This window comes from Arvicola amphibius, chromosome 13 (genome assembly GCF_903992535.2).
Source record: "Arvicola amphibius chromosome 13, mArvAmp1.2, whole genome shotgun sequence".
NCBI classification, from domain to species: Eukaryota; Metazoa; Chordata; class Mammalia; order Rodentia; family Cricetidae; genus Arvicola; species Arvicola amphibius.
Window position 1 is genome coordinate 47,771,728 of NC_052059.1, and position 23,974 is coordinate 47,795,701.

Sequence of the window (23,974 nt, forward strand, 5' to 3'; positions counted from 1 at the left end):
CCTAGACTGTATATTCAAGGCAAGCTCTAAAATTCATCTCACTTCAGGGCGCAGCCTAGAGAATGGTGCCACCCACGGTGGGCTGGGTCTTCGTATCTCAATTAGCTATCGAGACAATCCCAAACATGCCCACAAATAAACCTAGTTTAGACAATCCTCCATTAGAACTCTTTCTGGGTGATTTAGGTGTGTCACATCGCCAATTAAAACTAGCCAACATGGATGGTTAATACTGGTTGCCAGCTCACATGATCTGTATATACTTCACCAGCAGACAAATCTCTGGGCATGTCTTGGAGGGAGTGTCTAAATTTGGCCAATTGATGCCAGAAGACCCACTCTAAATTTGAGTGGTACCATCCCATGGGCAGGATATTTGAGTGGAACCATCACTCCAGCCCCTGGCATCCATATATCTATCCAAAGAGTCTGGAATGTTCAGGTGGGGACTCCAGCCCAAGCCTCTGTCTCTGAGAAAGTCCACCATCAGTGGCTCCACCCTCAGGGGGCATTACTCTACCCCCAACAAAGCTCGACATCAGGCTCCACCCCAGAAGGTATTAAAAGCCCATACCTCATGGTTTCCCATAGCCGTCTCCTCATCTTCCCCTGGGGCCACCACAGGAATGCTGTGCTCAGAACAGACCTGGATTTATTGATTTGGTTTGATTGGTTTATTACATGAGTGGTGGCAGATTCTCATTAGCCAAAATTTAAACTTAACACAGGGTGTGGTGGTTTGAATAGATATGGCCCCCATAGACTCATGTGTTTAAATGCCTGGCCCAGGAGTGGCACTATTAGGGGACATGGCCTTGTTGGAGGAAGTGTGTCACTGTAGGGACAGGCCTGAGATCTCCTATGCTCAAGCTATGTCCCATGTCACACTTACTTCCTGCTGCCTGTGGAATGAGATATAGAACCCTCAGCTCCTTCTCTAACATCATGTCTGCCTGCACACCACCATATCCCGCCATGATGATAATGGACTAAACCTCTGAAACTGTGAACCAGCCCTGATTAAATGTTTTCCTTTTAAGAGTTGCTATGGGAGCTGGGCCATGGTGGTGCACGCCTTTATTCCCAGCACTCAGGAGGCAGAGGCAGGTTCATCGCTGTGAGTTCAAGTCCAGCCTGGTACAGAGCTAATTCCAGGGCAGGTAGGGTTGTTACACAGAGAAACACTGTCTAGAAAAACAAACAAACAAACAAACAAAAAAGTTACCATGGTCATGGTGTCTCTTCACAGCAATAGAAACCCTAAGTAAGGCACAGGGGTTCCTTGATAAAGGATAAAGCAAACTAAGCACAGACATTCATACAATGTATCAAATAGCCCAGGCTCCTGATGCCCTCCTGCATGCTTAGAGTTGAACTGTGAACCAAAACAAACCCTTCTTGCTCTGAGGTGTTGCTGGGGAGGGAGGTAGAAGCTGAGGTGGGGGTGGAGGTGGAAGTAGGGGTGGGGTGGAGTGGGGGGGAGGTGGAGGCTGGAGTGGGGGTGGAAGTGAAAATGAGGACGAGGTGGAGGTGGGGTAGGAGTAGAAGCAGGGGTGGAGATGGAGGTGGGGGAGATGGAGGTGGGGGAGGTGGAGTTGAAAGTGGGGTTGAAGGTGGGAGGGGGTGGGGCAGTGGAGGTGGAAATGGGAGAGGAGGGAAGGTAAAAGGGATGGAGGAGTGTGGAGGTGGCAGTGTGGTGGGGTGGGGTGAAGGTAGAAGTAGGGTGGAGATAGAAGTGGGGGTGGGGTGGAGTGGGGGAGGTAGAGGCAGGGTGGGGGTGGAAGTGGAAATGGGGATGTAGTGGAGGTGGGGGTGGGGGTAGAAGTGGGAATGGGATGAGGGTGGAGGTAGGGATAAAAATGGGAGTTGGGGGGAAGTGAAGGTCCCAGGGGGTGGGGAAGTTAATGTGGAAGTGGGAGTAGAGGGGGGTGGTCGTGGCAGTGTGGTGGGGTGAGGTAGAGGACAGAAGAATAATTTGGGAAGAGGCTGGGAGCAGGTGCTCTCCACAGTTTAAGAAAGACATACACTTAAACTCAAAAAAACGGCCAGCAAGGCTGAACTGTCTTGACTTTGGTCCTTGCATTGGCCAGGGGGTGGGGGGAAATTAAGCAAGCCACAGATTTTTAATTTGCTAAAAGGTGCCAAGGTGGCTGTGGCTGTGTAGCGTGACTTTGTAGCAGCCAGCATCCCCGTACAGCTGGCTTTGCTCCTACCCAATGGCTGATAATCTATGAACAGCTGGCTGAAATGGACACCCCCCTCCATCAACGTCCTCAGGGAACACCTAGACCCACGTTTGTTGTCCTGAAATCCTGCTGCGTACAGGGCACCTCTTATCTGCCAGCTGTTCACATCTTAAAGGAGGCATTTGACCATCCGGAGATCCTTGCCCTCCATTACAGACCCACAGCTCTCGACAAAGTAGCAGGTCCCCAGGAAACCGGGGACAAATGGCTAACAAGATGCCTATTGGCATACCAAAACTGACCTGGCTGCCAAGTTTACTCAGCTCCTCTCTGCCTTTCTCAACTGCACCCCCTACCCTACACCTCTTCAGCCCAGGGGTTTTGCTTTTCTGTTTTCTCAGACATTTTGATCATAAGCTCTCTTGGTGATCTCCCCACCCCACCCCGCCCCCCTCTCTCTCTTCCCTCTTTGCCCTCTAGTCCTCTCTCTGTGTCTTGCCTTACGCCAGAAAAAGAGTGTGAGCACAGGCCTAGGCCCTGCCCAGGTAATCGGAGGCAGCCTAGTGGACCCGCCCTCTGAAAGGCGGGGCCCGGCCCAGAAAATGCGGATTCCCACAGCACCCAGGGACGGAAGGTGAGTGGCCCACGTAAACAGGCCAGTCGGTCACTCTCTTCTCCAGAGAGACAGTGAAGGGACATGAGTTGTAAAGATGAGAATTCACTGAAGTCCAGATCGGACAGGCGAAAACACCGCGTACAAAGACGCTCTGCCTACTGGGGTGTGGCTCCGAGGTGTGACACCTGCTGGACGTGCACACCGCCCTGACTTCTTGGCTTTAGTTTTACCCATGAAGCTGTCAACAGCAACACTTACAAGGAACCGCTGCTGGGAAGGAGCTCTGGAGACTCATTTCCCCCAAACGCGCGCTTGGGGGGGTGGGGGGGGTTTGAAAGGGCACCAGCTCAGTCACGCACACCCTTAACTCATCCTTTGCTTCAGGGCTTATCTCAGGGGAACAAGAGCACAGAAGTATCTGGGTTGCTTTGTATTGGGAAGCTAGAAGCGCAACATGCTTAATTTATCAGCAATGGAGTCTGCTGGATAACTTGCCAGTGGCCCGCTTTGAGTACTACCCTTAAGGTGGTCTGTGTGAAGACTGAATTTCAGCGCTTCCTGCTGCCACTAGAAGCTTCTCTACCATTGCCTGCCCGGAGGACAAGGATCCCTCCTTCTGAGAACAAGAGCTCATAAAGGCCTTTGCAGGAAAGTCTTAAAAGCAAACGAATTAGTACTAAAACATCATGATTTGTTTTTCTTTTTAAAACGAGTCAGTAAATTATGCAAATGTTTTATAGAGATATTTTCCGTATTGAAATATCCCCTCCAGGAAGGGAGGAGCCTCAGGAATTAAACGTATTCTGCACACGTCAGGAAGCTGGAAAGCCCAAGGTCCTGACTCCCTACTGTGATTAAAGAAAGAGCAAAAGGGGTCTCTGACCAGCTGAGTAGTTGGGTGGAGACTATCAGGCCTGTGGAGCTGTAGGAAAGTCCCAAAGAGAACCCCAGGGCTGCAGCTTCTGTGAGTCTTCATCAGCCATGCTCATGTGAGCTCTTCAGTGGCACAGCTGAATCTGATTCCTCCCTGCTCCTGTAAGTAACCTCAATAAAAACTCATTGCTTCACCAAGTTGGGCTTTGGTAGACTCATTGCTTTGGTCCGTTGTAGGGGTGAGTAGGGGCGTATGTGTCATGTCCCACACTACAGAAAGTAGATCCATATGCTTACCCAGAAATATTACGGGGAGATAATATCTTTGTTCCTGTACTAGTCTGCTGCTTCCTCTCTGTAGGATAATGATAACTCCCATTTTCCTTTCAATAGATAAAAATTCAAGTCTCTAAAAAACGACAAATCCTGCCCACACCCTTCCTCATTGGTGCAACCCAACAAAAAGAAGGAAACAAAAACATACCCATCTCTTTTCCTCACCTCCTTTCCTTTACCCCAGAGGACTGTCCAATGCAATCTTCCCCCCCCCCCAATAAATCATCATTCTGGTTGCTCTTTATGCAGAATAATTCTTGGCACCTCCTTTTCTAGCCACTGCCAAAGCCACAGCTGCGCTCCGCGGCGGCCTGTTCTCGCCTGCCGCATCTCCCTCCCACCCTGAGATTTGCTAAAAACAAATCCAAACAATATCACTCCCAGAAAGTCTGTAGTGCTTTTTGTCAGTCCTCGTATTTGCACCTGAAGAATTTAATGCCGTGGAATTTTCGGGCATCTTTGTATGCCTTGGGTTCTGACTGCTTTAAGTGCGTGACACCTGCCCTCAATGATCCCTATTAAACCAAACGTAAAAATTTGATTTTGCTGGCACAACAAGCAAAGCTCAGCTTCTGTTTTTCTCAAAGCCATTCACATGACACCTTCATCTGCCTGTAGCCATCCTCCTGCTGTGGTGATCTAGCACAGGTGAGGTGTCTTAGACAATGCATACTGATGGGGAAGTTTGGGGTGAGAACATCGGCAAAGTCAGGGTCTACTGAGGTCTGACAGCAGCCGCCTTCTCTTCTCCCTGTGTTCTCACACAGCAAAGCATCAGCCCTTCTCTCCTTATCAGGGCTCCAATCCCTTCACCAGGTTCCCACCCTCCTGACCTTATCTAGTCATAATTATACCCTAAAGGCCGCATCTCCAAATACTATTTTGTTAGGAGTTGAGGTTTGAATATGAGAAGTTTGGGGAGATAACCATGCAGGCCATAAGATGGATAAGAGACCAGTGGATTTAAGGGCTCTGGTATAGCTCCTATCTTCCTCTCTCAGGACTCCAGTCAGAGAGGCCTGTCTTCTGTTTCTCAGACACATCCAACTTGCCTTGCCCTGAAATACTTTGTGGCTGCCGTTTGGAATATTCTGCTTTTAGACCTTGACAAGCCTTGGATTTGTGCCTTTGGAGACAGTTCAGACAACACCCTTCACCACTAACCTAAAGGATGCCCCCTTCTATTGAGTTACTGTATAAAGTCCCTGTTTCTTCCTTCACATGTGACTCTTCAACATTGTCTTGTCTGGATATGAAATGGCTTGCCTCCTGTCTGTCACTCTCTGGAGTATAGGTTTTATGGAAGCAGAACTGCAGAACTAGTTCTTTCTGGCTTTCCTCCACCTCTGCATGCCTCTGAAGGGTACAGCCATGTAATACAACATACATGAGTGATGTCTACCCCAAGACCACACTCTCAGTATTAAGTATTTTTCCCTAAGCGACAAACCTCTCTGCTGATGCAAGAATTCTAATCAGATCAAATTAGAAGAAACACGGGTTTAATGGATGCCAACACTCCTGGGTGGCCCCTGGGGGAACACAGAGAGGGAAACAGAGAACCAAAAGGCCACGGGAAACCGGGAGACCATGTGTTCATTCTTTGGGGTGCAGTTTAAATAGTACCGTGGGAGTGCCATTTGGTGGGCTTTCTTGGAGGTGGAGTCTGGACTGCAGCCATTCCCAGGGGAGGGGTTTGGAAAGGAACTTTCTGCCCAACATTCCAAAAATAGATGGGGGTCTGGGGTGAAGCCCCCAGCTAAACACTCAGCATCAGTCTAACCCGATAGTACAATGGCCCCACACTCGTGAAACTGAAGGCCACAAGAGAGTCATAGGTTGTAGGACCCATAGGTCTACCTCTCCTCCTGGGGCTCATACTGAGGATAGCTTGCAGTTTCTGGCAAAACATCCTGTTTGTTCCTGTGCTCCCCTGCTTCCGCTGGTGGTTAGCTATAGGGGAGTAGTTTACTCCTTCTTGAGCCTGGTAATTTCACACCTCTGTGTGCTGTGATTACCATTAATGAATAAAGAAACTGATTTGGACCTATAGCAGTGCAGAACTTAGGTAGACAGGGAAAGCTAGGCTGAATGCTTGGAGAAAGGAGGCAGAGTCAGAGATGTCATGGAGCCTCCACCTGAGACAGATGCTGGGAACACTACCCGGTAAGCCACTGCCACATGGCAATACACAGATTAATGGAGATGGGCTAAATTAAGATGTAAGAATCAGCCAATAAGAAGCTAGTGCTAATGGGCCAAGCAGTGTTTTAATTAATATAGTTTCTGTGTGATTATTTTGGGTCTAAGATAGACAGGAAGCTGGGAACCAACAAGCAACCCTTCTTACTACATACCTGCCTAGGGGGATTTCCATTGTGCAGCAGTTAGGTATATAAGGTTTTCTCTAAGCTTGAAAAAACGGCATTTGGCATTCTCTCTTCATGGATGACCCACATCTCTTGTTTTTCAATCTCCAGGCTTTTTGCCCAGCATGTGAACCATCCCATAGTGCAGGCGTTACAACAGGTGACATGCAAAAATCATGTCAGCACATGTCATCTGACACTGGAAGCTTCTCCCAGGCAAAGTCAAGAGGTACTGAAGATATACCACGTAGCTAAAAGTCCCCCTGTCTCTGCCCCTCACTTGGGGAAATTCTAATTCTTTTCTTTAATCCTATTACGGGTTGGATGTCTGTTAGACCCTCCCCTGAACATACCAATTATATGCCGAGTGCCTAATTCCCAATAAGATGGTATTAGTAGGTGGGGTTTTGGTGGGTAATTGAGATTCTGAAGTCATAGCATGAGCCCCCTAGGAAATGTATGTGCCTACAAGAGAAAAGACATCATCAGAGTTTCCCTTTTGTGTGTGAGGACATGGAGGTGAGGAGGGAAAAGCTGATCATCTGCCAACTGGAAGTGAGCTCCTGGAAAGAAGCAAGTCTTGACAGTGAACAGAAAAATGAGAAACAAGGTGCCACTTTATGCCATCTATTCTGGGGTATATGCTACATAGCTCCCATTAACTAAGACACTCCCCCAACCACTCCATCAAGTTTCAGTGTGTGTCTTACCTGTGGCTCCCTCTCTGTCAACCCAGCTCTTTTCCTACTGGCCCATTGCCTTCTGGGTTGAGACTGCGCCATCCCCCTTACTGGCTGCCTTTTCCCTTTCCCAGTGTGCTTGATCGATATCCCCATTTCAGATCAATGCCAATGACTTCACATATAATATATGTGAATTTTATATAATATAATAATATAAGTGACTTCATAGAGGATTTGCAAGACCCCCCCCCCCCAAACACACACTTTATACTCTCCCTAGACCTGTTGGCCTCTGGTTAATCTGGTACCAGAGGTGACCGGAGGAGGCTGCTACATCCCCTGCTTTGTCTCTTGCTACTCCTTCATCAGCAAAATCTTTCATCGTACCTAGAGTCCCCTTGCTAACTGTGCAATTATTCCACTTTCCCTGTCAATATGCCCCAGAACCTTTTTCTTTCACATTCCCAATACTGTTGACAACAGTTAAAGAGATCAAGCTGCATTTTCTAAGTCCCCAGTACATTTCCTGCTAGGTATAAGGCTTTGGAAATTTACAGCCACCATTTGTTTAAGCAAAGCTAAGCATTGTGTTACATGCCTGTAATCCTCATACGTCAGAGGTTAAGGCCAATCTGAGTTGTGTAGCAGGATCCAGGTCAAAACCTGCTGTTTGGTGGACCAAGTCCTAAGTGCATTCCTGCGTAAGTACTAGAGGTGGCCCACTCTTTACCCTTGAATACTAAACATTTGGCAAATCTCTGGAGTAATAAATATCTGCTTATTAGGATTCATAGATGCTTACTCTTCAAAGGCCAGCTATGTTCAAATTTTTAATTAACTTAAATGCTTATTGTCTGGGGAGTGCTAAAGTGGGCAAGTCAGTCTTCTGAAGGCCAAGGGAGACTCTCAGAGTTTTAAAAAAAAAAGACTTAAAAAAGTCTCAAAAAAGAAAAAAGTCCAAATCAGATGTAACCAGCAGACATCATAGCTGCTCATGACAAGTTTCAGAATAAAGATGAAGGAGGCTCAGAAATGGACCTAGAACCACATTCTTATTGGCATCAGAAAACAAAATCAGGGACCACTAAACCAGGATTAAATGTTCCCATTTATTTTGAGAGATATGGTTCATATGGTGCTGAAAGTTTGGTGGAGACACGAACTTTAAATCATGTGTCAGATAAATGTGGCCATTCCTTATCCTTACAAATCTCAGGAGCCAGTTTGTGATCAGTCAATCAGTTATGGGCATAGTCTGTAGATAAAGGACTGACTCTCAGGTGAGTCATTCCACAACTTAAGAAAAAAAATTGGATACCTGATATATTCCAGAGTTTCTGGTATTCTCCAAGGGAACTTAAAGAATGTTGAGTTTTAAGGACAATCCCCACATAGATATTGAAGGAAAGTCTTTTGTGTATGAAGGAGAATAACCAAGAAGCTCATGGAATCAATGAATGAGCATACAGAGGGCAAAGAGATATGTTGTGAGTCTCCAAGTGGGCAGGAATTCAGAAGAAACCTGGGGGAGAGAAGCAGGTCTCTCAATCCAGAGGTCCTGTTCATAGAAGTGGGTCCACTCCACCTTGACTGAAGGTCAGAGAGCTTAAGCCTTCTCTTGCTCTTTCAAAGTCATTGACAAGAAGTCTGACTTAAGAGAGGCTGCAAACAAGATATTCTGACCTAGGGTGTAGGTACTTGGTGCTTTGGATATTAAGATGGCCCATAGAGGTAGATCCTTTCCACCTTAACAAAAGGTCAGAGAATTCAAGCCTATTACTGCTCCTTCAAGGATATGACAGGAGGGTTTGACCCAGGGAGTGGATACTTACAGAATGCTTAGTCTAAGGTGTGGTCATTGTATGTCCTGCCTAAACAACAGAATATTTAACTAAAGGATATAGTTGCTTGATAGTTCAAGTATTGAAGCAAGTAATTGTTCTGTTTGTCCTTTGTGCTATGTTAAAGCAGTCTTTTGCCTTCTTCCCCCCCTTTTGGACTGGAGTATATATAAGCATATGGAAAATAAAAACAGGCATATTCAGTATACCATGTTCACTGGACAGCCCTCTGTTGTTCTATCCTATGTCTCTCTGTATTTCTTTCTTATCTCTGTTCCTTCTACCCAATTTCTCTAATCTACATGCCCCTATCCTGGAGTGTATGAACCCATTGAGGCTGGACCCCGACAGATGTCACCCAAACATGTGGCTATGACAAATGTGCAGGTGGATTTTATGAATAAGAAGATCCGGTTATGCCAGGTGTGGTGGCACATGCTTTGATCCCAGCGCTCTGGAGACAGAGGCAGGTAGATCTCTGTGAGTCCGAGGCTAGTCCAGTCTATAAAGCAAACTCTGGGACAGCCAGGGCTGCTATATAGAGGAACCCTCTTTCAACTCTCCCCACTCCCAAGAGAAGAAGACCATGTTGATTGGGAGGATTTCAAAGGCAGCTCCAAGAGAAAACATTAAAAATTCAGACTATTCTTGAAGGTTAATGTGCATGTGTCAAGTGGCCACAGAGAGGGCAGGGCAATTTGGGCCTTTTCTTTTTTAACTTTGTGTCTTGAATGTTCTAGACAAGTCTTTCTCTTGGCTGGTGCTCATGTGAAAGGGAGCCTCTCTGACCACGACAAGGAGCAGCCTGGGTCTATGAATGTAAACATAAATTTAGAAGGCAGTTTGAAAGCACAGCCATTTAGCAAGTTAACAAAGCTGGTTCTACTCTAGGGTCTATGACTTCCCAGTTGTGGCTTTGGACCAGGATTACAGTACCAGGCATGTCCTAAAATCTAATCAGAAAGTGATTAGTCACCCCACAACAGTTGTGACATTGTTCTATCGGTGGGCACATCTCATGGACGTATGAGTAGCACTAACTGGATTTAGTGGGCTATCTAAAACCAAAAATCCAAACAATAACAAACCACATTGAGAGGGGTCAGAGGGGGAAATAGAAGATTAGATATGATCATATTTCATTGTGTGTGTGTATGAAACTCTCAACAAATAAGGAAAAACATTGTAGTGTTTTATGTCACATTTGAATAGCCCCAAAAGAGAGACAAGAATGTCCTACCCATATTTGAAAACTGTTATTCAGTTTGGCAAAGGAGTCAATCATGACGTCCATAAATGTGTGAAGGGCACCTCTTTGGGGCTTTACTTCTCAGTGTCCACTAACATTCATGCCGAACTGTGCCTGGAGAGCATGTGCTAAGCACTTATTTACCGGTACTCAGATGATATCAGAAAGACACCCAGGAGCCAGTTTATCTAGGGCTCTCGGGGGCCAAGTAATGGCTTTTGTATTTTAAATTCTCAAACAGAAAGCTATTAGAGGGTTTAGAATAGACGAATAAAGGAGACCGTATGAGCGAGGCAAAGTGTAAGCAGAGATGGGTTAGGAAAAAACATACGGTGGTGTTCACTGGGCACTTGAGAACCAGGTGAAAAGATGCAGTCAGGTTTGAGGTCATCTCAGCAAGGTCAAGTCAACAGGGATGCCCTGGATTGTTTAGGGGAGACTTAGGAGGGAAGGAAGAAATAACCACTGACTCCAAGGTCCAAACAAGCGGAAGAATGTTGTGGATACTTAATGAGCTGGCAATCCACTCTTTTCAGACACATTAAGTTTGAGACACCCACTGTCCATCAGAGAGGAATTCTTCCAGATGAAGCTAAGGGACTGTGTTTTAGCAGAACCAAGAGATATCAGAGTAACTATTCCTGGATGGAGCCATGATGTGTGTGTCATCAGTGTGTGTGTGTGTGTGTGTGTGTGTGTGTGTGTGTGTGTGTGTGTGTGATGGGGGAAGGGAGATCCATCAGAAATGCAGAGCGCAGACATAACCTAACCGACCTGTGTGACTAACACCTCGGATTGTGTCATCCAGGGATGACAGTGAGCCACTGTCTGAAAGGCTATGGTCTGGTTTTTGGTTTGTCACAGCAGTTCTGGAAGAGGGGAAATGTCAGCTTCTTTAGAAGATGTTGCTCATTGCCTGGAATGATCGCTCTGATGAAAGGGCTCAGTGAGGGTGAGAGGTACGAAGCCATCACCCTTAAGGCTTCATTAGCCTACCATAAAATCTTCAGATTCATTCTATGTGTGAGTTCATTTTGGTTCATGATGAGAGAGAGAGAGAGAGAGAGAGAGAGAGAGAGAGAGAGAGAGAGAGAGAGAGAGAGAGAGATTCATTCTGTAAGTTCTGCTACTCTAGAGAACCCTGACTTATACAATGCATTTCTCCCCCATTCGAACCCAGACAAAGGAACTTCCTGCCACCATGAGGAATATGCATTCCTGTGTTGAACAGAGGGAGTCAGGTCTTGCAGCTAGTAGCTTGACCTTATTTGTTCACTTGAAGATGTGCAAATATCATATAAGTAGGCCAGAAACTCAGCTTCATCCTTTCTCTAGAACTGTCACTCATCCAGACAAACATCACCTGGTGATGGAACGGTATCCGAGAGCCTGCTCGTTACACTGTATCCGAGAGCCTGCTCGTTACACTGTATCCAAGCGCCTGCTCGTTACACTGTATCCGAGAGCCTGCTCGTTACACTGTATCCGAGAGCCTGCTCGTTACACTGTATCCGAGAGCCTGCTCGTTACACTGTATCCGAGAGCCTGCTCGTTACACTGTATCCAAGAGCCTGCTCGTTACACTGTATCCGAGAGCCTGCACGTTACACTGTATCCAAGAGCCTGCTGTATCCTCTTTGGAGGCTGAGAGAGATAGCCCCATCATTGTTTCCCTAGCCCCTCCCACTTCGCTCTTCCTCTGTATGTTCTCACTCATCCCCCTTGTCACAGTGAGCCTGAACTTGCAGAATGCTTGGAGGACAAGGGAAGTGTGTGAGTGGAAATGCAACAGTTATGGAAAATGAAGCCTTCAAGGTTCGGGCCGTAAAGATTGCCTTTCAGTTTTCTCTGGTATTTTAAAGCTCAAATTTTTAAACTAAAGGTGATGCAAAGGAGGCTTCTGGAGGTGATAGCCATGTTCGTTGCTAGACTGCGGCGAGACGAAAAGGGTGAGTATATATGTTCAAACTCATCAAATTGTATACAAGTGCATGTGGGTCTTGTGTACATCAATTATATCTCAATAAAGTTGTTGATTGTTTTGTAGGATGTTGGTGGGCCAGAGAGATGACGCAGCTGTTAAGCGCACTTACTGAACTTGCAGAGGGTAAGAGTTCAGTTCCTAAAATCCACATTGGGTGCCTCACAACAATCAATGGGTAAGGGCCCCAGGGGATCCAATGCCCTCTCCTACAAGTCTTTGCAGGCGCACGCACACGCACACGCGTGCACGTGTGCTCACACACTCACAGCATATATTCACAGAGACACATACATCCTCATAAATAAAAACAAAAATCTTAATCTTTTTCTCTAAAAAAAAAAAGTAGAAGTTGGGAATGAGTCTAATTTTAAACTGCTTCACTCTTGCCTGTTCATGCATGAAGCCCACTGTGCGCCAGCCTGTGCTAGACACTGGTGTGTAAGCATGTTCTCATCTCTGTTCCAGCACATCTACCCAAGAACACACAAAGAGCACAGGAAGCCATCAGGACGGAGCTGTGATAACAGTGCTTATGATAGGGGCGCTGAGCACTATGGGAACCACGGCAGGGGCCGGCCTGGCCTGGGGGTGGTCTGAGACTGTGACTCATATAGCTATCAGTGACAAGCAGAGTGACCTCCCCCACAGACTTCAGCCGGAGGGGGGAAAAAATCAATTTTCCTTCCCATGACCATCTTATTCACACACGAGTATGCTCTCATTCCTATTCACTGGCTCCCGAAAGCCGTCCCTTTGCAGGGGCTCCAAACACACTGATTAAACAAAGGGGTTTGGAGAAGGGCAGACAAAGCAAGGGAGAAAGAGTTTCATTCTCTGTAAATGCCAGATTTTCTGCATCAGTGAGGCTGCAGCTGTGACAAGCATCAGGCTGTTTCCTAGGGCGTGTATTTCTAATGCACCATGGAAAGAAAATATTAATAACATTGGGGGAGAGGTAAATAGGCTCAATTATTATAAAATCTTGGGAGTAGACGATTTTTCATAATAACAGGAATTCAGCATGTTGAATAAACATAGAAAATTACATTGTTAAAATAAAATACGGTCACATTTTCTGCTTTAATCTTCAAGCATGTCAAGAACGAAGTCCTATTAAGAAATTTATCTTGCTGTTTCATCTAAGCTTCTGAATAAAGTTGGAATAGTTGGCACATAAAGATGCTGACATCATTTCTATGTGGCTGTCACTCATTCCGGTGAAACAGTTCATAAATTGTCATTTTACCTAATTGGTTATCCAATATCCAGGGTCAGCCCAGAAATTATATACATACAGGTAACACTAAACAGACTGAGTAGGCTGTGCGTATATATTTCAGAAAGCACAAAGCAAGAATGGGTTACATGGGAGGGATGTAAGAGAAGGGGGAACATATTGTAATTATACATTAATTTTTTAAAATTAAGAATTAATTTAAAAAATAAACTTAAGGAAATGTTATATTCTATGTGTGGCGATTAAAAGCTGAACCCCAAGTCAATCTTTGTTGTGTGTGGACTGCTGTGGGGGAGACTGCTCACACAAGCCATTGCTGAAACAAGACGCGCATATCTGATTCACACAGACTTAATCAGCACAGACTTGGGGATGGTTAGTCACAGGCCAGACACCAATCAGCAAATTAACGCCAGGCTGGTAATTAAAAGTGTTTCCTGGATATGGATGACACCTCTGGACGCAGCGTGAAAATAGATCCCTTTGTATTCCACCCCATGCTCTCTCCCATCATGCCTTTGGGCTTTAGTCACAGTGGGACTGATGTCTGCTGCAAAGAGCCTGAAGTTAGAAGCGCGATCTATATTCTGGTCTCGAGACTACTGGAAGTTCTCTGACCTTAGGAAAAGGATAATAAAGTCCTAATGCTCACTTTGATTTGCCCATCTACAAAATTAAAATGCTTAAGGCAGGACTGGGAAAGGACCCAAACAAAGGCATGCGGGTGTGGGTGCATATGCAATGTCCCAGGAGGCCATGGGCAAGTCCAATTATATCTACTAATGAAATCCATGCTGGAACTAAGTCAAGGGATACTGAAGTTAGAATCTGCATTCATAAATGCATAAAAGCAAGCACAGTTGAAAAATGTGTGTGTCTCTCTCTCTGTGTAGATAGATGATAAATAGATAGATAGATAGATAGATAGATAGATAGACAGACAGATAGATAGTGAGTCCTCCTTACACAAGAGTATTTATTTATTAAAGAATTCTACATCCCGTGCACACAAAGACCTTTGGGGAACAGAAAGCCGTTCAAAGAAAGTAGTTAGAGATTGCCAATATATTTAGTTAACACTGGTTGAGGCACTTTTCTAAACAAATACATTGGTACAGAGGCTGATAAATGGGATTCTTATATGAGGGCTAGAGACACAGAACCATGGAAAAGCTTTGTTAATAAAACCTGTGTTTGAAACAAATTACAATGCCATCTATAATGAATTCTGGTTGCAGATTCCAGGCAGAAGAGGGGAAGCCAGCAAAGACAGGCAGAGCTACTCACCACTGTACTAAGGAAGACGACGAAGCCAGCACAAGAAAACACCATTGCTTGGAGCAATCAGGTGATTTTATTTATTTTGAATACTATCTAACTTATTTAGTCTCTAGGAAAGGGGCTGCACCCATGCCATAGAGTGCGTGCTTATGTCTGCAGAAAATCCGTGAGAGTCTGTTCTTCTCTGTTGCCATGTGGGTCCCTGGGAATGGACACAAGTGGTCACCCTTCACTGATACCACCTTGATCCACTGAGCCCTCCCCTGGCTCTGAGTAAATGATTCTAACAATGACTAAGACTTTGATTAAATTCTACTTTGTTTTATATACATTGCCTTTAGAAGACGGACATGGGTATGTGTTAATATTTAGCATAATTATTCTTGTATTTATCAGAAGAGAAATCACATAAATCATAATTATGGGGTAAAAATTCTTTTTTTCTATCCAGTCCTCAGGTTTTCCACTCACATCAGCAGCGGCCACGCATGCATTCTGTGTGCCTGAATCTGACAGAAGATTAATTATATCCCCATGCAGTGTTCATTTCTCAGATTATTTGGGGGTTATTTGATGTGATGAGACCCAGAAACCGCCCCCCCTCCATCTGTGAAGTGTTCTCAGTTATCAGTTTAGAGACATGAGCAGAAGCATCCACGGCAGTACTAAAAAGATGGCATAGAGTGGTTTCTGCCTGCTCGTCCCCCCCAAACACAGTCATGACACTGAGCAGAAGAGAGACCGCTGAGGACTCTCAATGAGCAAGAAGATTTGGGGATTGCAGGAATGGAGGCTCAGTGCAGACGTCCTGACTCCCATTCCCAAGAAAGGAAAGCCGTCAGGCCTGGCTCTTTATGTTGCCAGCTGAGCAACTGAACTCAGGCCAGTAGGCTCATCCCTTCCCTGTGAGGAATGGAGGATGTTCTGATAATATCAGGTGAATTCAGTCATCCACAAGGAGGCTGGATGGAGTTGAGAACGAGTATTCTCTATCCCCACTCACCCCAGGACCTGCACTAGTGAAAAACAGCAAGGTGGGGAATGGGCAGAGCTGATCATAAGGGACCTACCTCTGAGTCATCTTCACCTAAGACCTTTGAACCTCTCCTCTTGGGAGGCAGAAGAGACGGCAAGTGGGTTAGTGAAAGGGTTTGGCTATAGCTAATGGCCAGGGCCACTGTCCAGAAGACAAGAGAGTGGGGTGGGTAGATCAGCTAGATTGTAAACACAAGAAGTGGACAATCCAAGAAGACACTTGGACATAAATCAATGTCCTAGACTTAAAAGTTACTTTCTCTGCCTGGGATTAGGTGTCCAGTGAATCCTGGCAAGGGTCCCAATGCATCTTTTCTCCATATAGCGAGACACCTGAAGTCTTCCTGTCTCCACAGTTGAGATGCACAGAGACCCTAAAAGGACCTGAGGAGCTACAAACCCCAAAATGCTCTGAAAATGATGCATTGGGTCTGTTGGGTGTGACACTGGGGAGTTTTCCTGATGTAATTACAGAAAATGAACATATTAAGGGCATGGACTTGGAAATAAAAATATCAGAAATATTGTTATTTGTAGACAATATTGATCATCCACATGGAAGATGCCCAGAAATACACACACACACACACACACACACACACACACACACACACAGAGGAATAAATAAATCACAAACTGAGTGAGTTCAGCAAGATGCCTATGATATTCTGTGAACTGACAGAGGTCACTCACATCCCTCCTATAATGGGCATACAAAAATATTATGTGTAATATTATGAATAACCACTTACATGTGAAAATTTCAAAATGTTAGCAAAGGAGATACTCAAAAAAAACTAATTAGAAAGATGTTCTGAGTTCAAGACTCAACACAGTCAAATTCTCAAATTTGCCAAAATTATATTTATATTTAATAGGATTTTTATCAGAATTCCAGCAACGTTTTAATAGGCACAGACAGGTTTTTTTTTTCACTATTTATCTATAAAGGTTTAGATTCTAAAATATTTAAACTTGTAAAACCTTTATGAAGAGTAAACTGCAATCATCACTTTACTCACCATGAAGACTTACATTTAATAATCTAGGCCATCAGGGTGCAGCGGCGTTCATGCAGGGACAGACACAGAGACGGCTGTGATACAACACAATCCAGTCTCCAGACCAGGGCAACACAAACTCCTCTAGTTTCGATATCGATCAGAATAGCTCAAAGAAGAAAGGGAAGATTCTTCCCGGCTACAGGTATTGGAGCCACCACACACCTATAAACAGACAACAGAAGCCCTACCTTCAACCTAATGTATTAGTAACAAAATGCAAACCTATAAAATTCTTCAAAAACAGAAGGAAATTCTTGGGATCTAAGATAACCCAAAGATCTTAGATTTGGTACTAAAGTACAATCCATGAAAGGAAAAAAAATGGGTAAACTGGACTTCATTAAAAGTAAATATTATTGTTACACAAAACCTGTGTAAAAAGACTACATCGTAGGAGAAAATATTTTCAATTGATGTTCGTGTGTGTGTGTGTGTGTGTGTGTGTGTGTGTGTGTGTGTAATAAAAAAGACTATGGGCCGGAGAAATTGCTCTGAGGTTACTATGTTCAGCTCCCACCATCCACATCAGGAGGCTCACAACCGCCTGCACTCCAGCACAAGAGGAGCTATTTTCTGGCTTCTTCAGGTATGTGCACTTTGTGTGCGCGTGTGCGCGCGCACACGCGCGCACACACACACACACACAGAGGAGAGAGGGGAAGAGAGAGGTAATATATTTTTTAAAAAATATTTATTTATTTATTTATTATGTATACAATATTCTGTCTGTGTATATGTCTGCAGTCCAGAAGAGGACACCAGACCTCATTACAGATGGTTGTGAGCCACCATGTGGTTGCTGGGAATTGAACTCAGGACCTTTGGAAGAGCAGGCAATGCTCTTAACCACTGAGCCATCTCTCCAGCCCGAGATAATATCTTTTAAAGGAAAATGAATGGACTGGTATCTAGTGATAAAGGAGTATTTTTATCTATCTGTTGTTTTATTGGTTAATTAATAAAGAAACTGCCTTGGCCCTTTGATAGGACAGAAAATTAGGTGGGCGGAGTAGACAGAACAGAATTTTGGGAGAAAGAAAGCAGAGTCAGGCAGATGCCTCAGGCAGTCACCATGCCTCTCCTCTCCGAGATGGATGCAGGTTAAGATCTCTCCTGGTAAACTACCACCTCGTGGTGCTACACAGATTACTAAATATGGGTTAATCAAGATGTAAGAGTTAGCCAATAAGAGGTTAGAGCTAATGGGCCAAGCAGTGTTTAAAAGAATACAGTTTCCGTGTAATTATTTTGGGTAAAGCTAGCTGGCGGCCAGGAGCTGGGAAGCAGCCCGCAGCTCCATCAACAATCTAGAATACATTTTCAAAAACTGTTCAAAATCAACAGTGAAAAAAATAATCACAACCAGAAAATGGTCAAAACACAGACACATCAAAGACAAGGAGCCAGAGAGCATATAAAGTGTCCAACATCAATCTCATCAAAGAAATGAAATGGAAGACTGAAATGAGCAATCATTACACACCAATGGAATGGTTAAAGAAAAATGCTGGTAAATAGGACAAGCTATATCACTCATCCGCTGCTGACAGGAATGTAAAATAGTGTAGCCTCTCAGGAAGGCAATTTGACAGTTTCCTGGCGAGCTAAAAGTGCCATTGCCATGTGACCTAGCAATGGCATTTTGGGTCATTTGTCCCGGAGTTACAAAGTGTGTTTTCATAAAACTTATACCTTGGGGCTTCTAGCAGTTCATTTCCAGCAGCCCCGCATTAGAATCAGGCCATTCATCTGCAGCGGTTGTGGGCCCGAGTGGTGCATAGCCCTGCCCCTATGCTCTCTCTGCTTGGCACTGAAAGAGAACGAACCGCGGACTCACGGTAGAAAAGCTCCAGGCAAGGGCAGGTGCGTGAGTGTGGAGGGCAGAGGCCAGGCCCAACACTTGCATACTGCTGATGTAATGTTTGTTAAAGATAACATCTGAAAAAAAGATACGACCCCACCTTTACCCCGAGCTCTTTGGAGACAGAGGCGGAAGGTGGATCTCTCTGAGTCCCTAGACAGGCTACATAGTGAGACCCCATCTCAAAAGACAAGACAGTAGGATAATTACTTTGAGCAGTGAGGGATTGAGCAGGGCGAGCTGTGCAGGAGTGGGAGGGTATTGTTGGAAAAGAGGAACCCGAGAGATTCTCTGAGAAAGGTTTCACGCTCATGGCGAACTTTCCTCGTACACACCGAAGTGGGTACAAGGAAAACTAGGGAGATGGGACAAGAGCAGGGACAGTCAGACTCCTGGCTGGGACCTTGTGGTCCTGCAAAGACGTTAACAGAGATGAAAGCTGGGGATGGTGGATCTGGGATTTTGCTAGGATTCCTCCCAACTTCAGAAGACTAACTAGCGTGATTCGACTTTTCAGACTGTAGTCTGACCCTGGGTCGGCACATCATTGTTTTCAGACCTCCACCTACTGCCAGCAAACGCCTGCTGTTTCCACCCTTCTGAAATGTCCCCAGTAGACACAGTCCTGGGGATCTTCTGCTTGTTTGATCTAAAGATTCTGTGGCGCCGTGAGAAAGGGTTTATGAAAGCTCATTTCTGAAAGCACTGTGAGCAATTTTTCTCTGTCTAAATCCTTTCTCTAAGTATTGCAATAAGAAAGGGAATAAAGGCCGAAAGAGAGGCAAATTAGCCATAATGCACATGTGTAAACATTTCTATGTTCAAATGCCACCCGGCTTTATTATTTCCAAGATGAAACCTGCGCTGAGCTCATGTTCACAACCTGTCTGTTTCACACAGCAGTATAGCGTGGCATTTCTTCACTTTCTTTAAATATTTTCTGTCACATCGTTTCTAACAACTCCTTAATCGGTTCATTCCCATTACCATGATTGCATCAGCAAACCCCTTCTTGTTGAACGTTCAGTTTGTAGCTGAAATAGACATCTTTTAGCTAATTTTTGGCACACTGATAATTATTTTTAAAAGTGTGTGTATGCGTGCTATGTGTATGTGGGTGCCCATAGCAATCAGGAGAAAGTGTCAGATGCCCCGAAGCTAGAGTTCTAAATGGTTAAGAGCCACCTGGACTAGGTGACGGGACTTGAACTTGGGGTCCTCCGAAAGAACAGCAAGTATTGTCAGTCATTGAGCCGCCTCTCCAGCCCCTGATGATTAATTTCTTGAGAGATGTTTTTAAGATTTTTTAATTACTTATTTCCTATTATATCAAATAGTCAAAAGATACTATGCATTCAAAGTTTTGCTAACTTTAGAGTAATTGCTAAAGAAAAATCTTTGCTGATTTAAAGGCAGTTCTGGAGAACTAGCCCCAATGGCGTGAACTGGAGAGATTCAGTCCTGCCCCATGCCAGCTGCCCCAGGCGGGAGAGCTGGCCCTACCACTTACCTGGGCAAATGGGAGAGCTAGCCCTGGTGGTGCAGGTGCAGGAAAGCAGGTGGGCTGACCAACTCAGCTACCATCCAGGCCCAGATCCAGGGTTTTGAGTGGCCCGTCCCAACATCCACCTCTTCCGTGAATTGCTAGAGTATGTGAAGGGGCTGGTACTGCAGACCCAAAGGAGCTGCAATACACAGGGCAACAACAGGATACCCAAGAGGAGCCCCAGTGAGGATCCAGGACTGAGGGCATAGCAGAAGCCAGAGGTCTCGAACCAGTACAGTGACTCACGGCAATGAACACTTGCAAGTGAAGGTGTTTGGGAAAGGGTATATGTGTGACCCACCATGACACACTGCAGCTTTTTGATTTGTTTGTTTTCTTTGGGGGGGGGGGCTTGCAAGGGTGGAGGGCAGATACAAGGGGATAAAGAGATGTGTGAGATCAGAGTGCATGATGTGAAATTCACAAAGAATCAATAAAAGGCTTAATAAAAAAGAATCTTAACAGTTGAAGACTTTTGGCAGGGATGGAGGTAGGAAGGGGTCATTTTTAGGTTTTTCTTCTTTTGGGGGAGATCAGAAGGATGGGGGTGGATCTGGGTGGATTGGGATTGAGTGCGATCAGGGTGCATTATGTAAAATTCCCAAATAATCCATCAAATATCAATGAAAGATAACTATTGGAATTGTGGGTAATTCCTTTTGTTTGCTTTTCTGTTTCTTACTGATGGTCTATGAAAGACACACTTTCTTCACATAGCTTGGGAAAGAGATTCATGACACTATAAACATTATAATCCAAAATTTAAATGCTGAGGGGCCAGTGACATAGATTAGCCAATAAAGGTGCCTGTCACCAAGTCTGAAGACCTGAGTTCAAGCCCTGGAACCCACAAGATGGAAGGAGAGAACCAGTTCCTACAAGTTGTCCTCTGAACTTGCAAGACATGCTCCCACATAGCAAAACAAATCAAACCAAGATAGAAAAGTAAAAGAAAAAAATGAACTTAAATGCTATAGATAAGTCGTGTTCTGAATAAATTTGGCAGCTTTTTTTTTTTTTTTTTTTGCTATTTTTCCTATTAAACATTAAGTCACAAAGGCAAACACTCGGGCACTCCTCCTCAGAAATGCAAACGAATGAAATGAGAGCCTTGCTAAGTAGGAGGGAAGACTTACTGCACTGAGGAACAATGGAAAATTTGATGGAAAATAAGACAAATCCTGAGCCTCTTCTTGGGCCTGCTGTTCGAGGAAGAGACAAAACACAGTCAGGAATTTAACTAAGAGACACCAGAAAGTTACTGAGCTCTGAGACAATACCATCGCTCTAGTTGGGTCCATGTTCCAGGTATAAATGTTCAACAATATCATTCGAGTGACCTACTTGAATGTGTGTATGTGTGTGTGTGTGGACAGAGAGAGAGAGAGAGAGAGAGAGAGAGAGAGAGAGAGAGAGAGAGAGAGAGAGAGAGAAGAGAGAAACAGGTACCCTCAAGAGGTTAGATCCAGGTGATTGTGTTCCATTGAGATACTCAATTTGAGTGCTAGAAACCAAACACTTGGGTTCTCTGCAAGAGTAGCAAATACTCCCAACCACCAAACCATCTCTCTGACCTAAAGGAAAAATAGTGATTCTTTTAACAAATAAAACTAAAGCCAATCTCACCTATGAAGAGCAGTGTGTGCAGAGTGACATCAACATCAACAAGTTAAATTCTGAGAAAGCTAAAAGAACGCTTCTCCAGATAATGCAAGGGGAATTTAGCTAGGGATTCTCGGAAGGCTCAAGATGAAGAAAGAAATTAATGCATGTGATTATAGCAACACGATGACGTAGATGACCGAGCTCTTCTAGGAGTGCAGAAACAGTTCCAGGTAGAAGACAATAGCTGCTAGAGGAGATTGAGGAAGAAGCACTTCACGAAATCACAGGATACAAAGGTCTGCCAAAAAGTCAATGTCAAATGGGTAGAATAACAAATAGAAAATTGCCACCTAGAGAACAAAGGATAGGTCCCTATTGTGTTTAGTATGCTTGGAGTCATATTTGATGTCACCCATAAAACTAACCAAAGCAACAAGATTGAAATAAGCGCTTAGCACACAGGCATAAGGACCTGAGTCCAATACATGGAATCCACATAAAACCAGCCATGATGGTACATGTTTGCAATCCAAGAGATGGGGAGACGGAGACAAGAGATCTCTGGGGCCTGCTGACCAGCCAGTCTGACCTAAAAGCAGCAAGCCCCAGGTCCTAGTAAGAGACCTTGTCCAAAAAGAAAAAGAAAGAATAATAAGGTAGAACCAGGCATGGCGATGAACACCTTTAGCCCTAGTCCTCCAGGAACAGAGGCAGGGAGATCTCTGAGTTTGAGGCCAGCCTGGTCTACATAGTGAGTGCCAGGCCAGCCAAGAACTACACAGTGATACCCCGTCTCGAAAAGAAAACCAAGATGCTTATTCTAAAGCTACAGAAATCAAGATTTAAAAAAAAAAATAGCAGTCAAATAAATGCTAGAAGATAGAGCCGCACGAATCCCATGTAAGTAAAACTAATTAAAGTGCAATTAATTGGAAAAACAAAAAAGGAAAAATGGAAAGAAATAAGGAAGCCGCACAATCCGTTTTGACAATATTTCAGAAACTTTACAAAAAGTAACGCAAAATTTAAAAATTATAGATAAAAATGCAAGCTTAGAAACTTCAAGAAGACAACATAGAAGACAAACTAAGTGATGGTAGGTTTGGCAATGAGTTTTGAGATAAACTTTGTAGGAACTGTTACCTCGAGTACCCAGAAGTTGATTAAGGAAGAGGCAGGACATGACCATAAGAGGGATTTACATGCAGCAGTCTTTACTGGGAAGATTTTTAGAAGGGGTTGATTGACAGGAGAAGGCCCACCTAGCAAGAGCTGTTCCAGAGACGTTATAACAAGGCCAACGTGCAGAGTGGGAATGAGGAAGGGAACTTGGGGCAGGGTGTGGAGATGTTTGAGAGAAGCTTCCTGGCTAGGAGAAGACCCTTAGCAGAAGATAGGAGGTCACTGAGGCAGAGAGCATCCAAGATGAACAGAGCTCAGTGGTCTTTCACAGCTGGTTTCCTCTTGGTAATGGCTAGCAGAAGTTGTGTGTGGTTTCACAGGGCACACGAAGCAAGTAAGCACTTTAAAAATGCTCTTTTATACTGCAGGTAGAGCAACTGGGTGCTTAAGAATTTTAATTTAGTACTGGTGGGCTTTAGGGTAACAGTCCTAGCCTGATGTCAGGAATAACATGGGACATTTCTAATAAAGATGCAAGGGCCATCATTAGTCTATTTACCATAGAAGCATAAGCCATGATAAAAAAAAAAAAACACTTGACAATTGGAGCTTAATAAAATTTCTGCTTTGCAGGAGACTTTGTAAAAAGATAGAGAGGAAAACCCACAGACTGGAAGAACACATATTATATACAAAATACAAACAATGAAGTGGTCTTAAAACTCTCTGTGCTACCTAATCAATTTTCTACAATTATAAAAGTGCTCTGAAAAGGAAAGTTTGTTAACTAAGAAAAATGTGTAGTGCAAACATGAGTGGCCACAGGAAGAAAAATGATAGGCAGGAACGACGGGGCTATTAAGGGCGCAGCCGAGAAAACTTGTGCTTCCAACACAGGGACCATGCACCATGTTAGTAATAATTAGATAGAATTACTAGTTAGTAATAATTAGATAGAAAATATGGCTGAACAGTAGACATAGAGCTGAGCAGGCCACTTGCCCTTGTGTGTGATCTCCAGCATCAAAAGAAAACAAACAAACAAAAAAAACAGAAAAAGTAAAAAGGAAATGCTAAGGTCCTATA